The sequence below is a fragment of the Procambarus clarkii genome, chromosome 31 (assembly GCF_040958095.1).
Source record: "Procambarus clarkii isolate CNS0578487 chromosome 31, FALCON_Pclarkii_2.0, whole genome shotgun sequence".
In the NCBI taxonomy this organism is placed as follows: domain Eukaryota; kingdom Metazoa; phylum Arthropoda; class Malacostraca; order Decapoda; family Cambaridae; genus Procambarus; species Procambarus clarkii.
This window is the reverse complement of record NC_091180.1, coordinates 28,682,895-28,684,369: the sequence shown is the minus strand read 5'-3', so window position 1 is coordinate 28,684,369 and position 1,475 is coordinate 28,682,895. Positions and strand designations below refer to the sequence as shown.

Here is a 1,475-nt window from a genome sequence, read left to right as displayed (position 1 = left end):
GCCTCCATAGCTCAGTGGCTAGAGCGCTGGTCTAGTAAACCAGAGGCCGGGAGTTCGATCCTCCCTGGAGGCACGCTCGTGGGGCAGCTTGTTTTGAAAATTGTTATCATGCGTTATCCTTGTTGGTTAAAATAGGCTAGGTTAAGTGGAAAAAATAGATCAGGCCTGGTTACATTAGATCATGTTACTTATAGTTAGATTAATTTTTAAATACTATTTTTTTTTATACAAGAAGGTACATTGAGTTTGTGAGAGTACATAACATTGATGTTTTAACATTCTTGCAAGGCCACTAACATGCAAAGCGTCTCGAGCAGTTCCTTAACCTAACAGATAATTATAAGTAGGTAATTTGTAGCAAAATTTAAGCTACTTATGTTTATGCGTGCGTGTGCGCGTGTATGGAAAAAAACCTGTTTTACTCTGAGTTTGATTTCATAACATTTGAGGATGTTATGAGTACGATGAGGATGAGTACGAATGTTAATTGACGCTTTCTTGTGAAAGTTGATGTTGCAGTATTAAATTTATTATGTATCACAGAGGTGGTCTGACGGATATTAGTGACATGTCGCAGTTTGAGATCGCTTCCCTATTAGACATTGGAACAACTACGTATAGTTATTTTATATAACTTTTGCTGTACATTAGAGATAAAGTGAGAGAGAGTATGCTTCATGATCTCTGCCGTAACATAAGTGGTTGAAAATTAAAAACAAAATACAAAACCAATGTCAGGAGTGGGATTCGAACCCACGCCCTCAGAGAGGACCAGAATGCCCATGGCCCTTCTATCGGAAGGGAAGTTTCCTTGAGTCTGGCGCCTTAGACCACTCGGCCATCCTGACGTTGCGCTCGAAGGCATGTTTTAGCAAGTGATTTAAATTCATGGCTTTATTTGCTCTCTCTCTCTCTCTCTCTCTCTCTCTCTTCTCTCTCTCTCTCTCTCCTCTCTCTCTCTCTCTCTCTCTCTCTCTCTCTCTCTCTCTTTTATCTGCTTTCATTCTCTTGGACGACAGACCTTACCAAAGTGTGTGCTGCGTTTTCTTAACAGTGCTCAGAGAATCATGAGTTTAATGAACTTTTGCCTCTCATATATATAAGGACTGTGGATGGGTTCCCATACACAGGTTCCCCATTTTGTATACATTATTAGGCGAGTCATTATTTGAGTACATTATCAGGGGTGTCAAGGTCCAGCAGGCGCCGTAATGCCGCCGCCTCTGGACCTTCCACTCCTGCTGGGGGAAGTCCACAGATACAAACAAAAGGGAACAGGCTTCAGAGATCAAGACGCATTCCCGGACAGGAACCCGGACGCAGCGGGAAACCTAAAAGAAACAGCGTGGAACACGTGCTCTGGAGAAGTGAACCGTAGGAAAACTGTAGTGAGGGGAGTCGACCTGAGTCCTGCCATGACCTGACATGACCTGAGACGGGTAGCAGGGAGATACCACCAACCACCTCTAGTGACA

General features: G+C 43.3%; 2 non-coding genes across 2 annotated transcripts; one reads left to right on the top strand and one right to left on the bottom strand.

The window, feature by feature from the left end:
* TRNAT-AGU (transfer RNA threonine (anticodon AGU)) lies at window positions 1-73 on the top strand. Its single transcript has one exon. It is a non-coding gene; the product is annotated as a tRNA-Thr (tRNA).
* Window positions 74-732: 659 nt separating this feature from the next.
* Window positions 733-848, bottom strand: TRNAL-CAA (transfer RNA leucine (anticodon CAA)). Its single transcript has 2 exons — window positions 811-848; window positions 733-777 (listed from the first exon to the last, which is right to left on the bottom strand). It is a non-coding gene; the product is annotated as a tRNA-Leu (tRNA).
* Window positions 849-1,475: the final 627 nt, after the last annotated feature.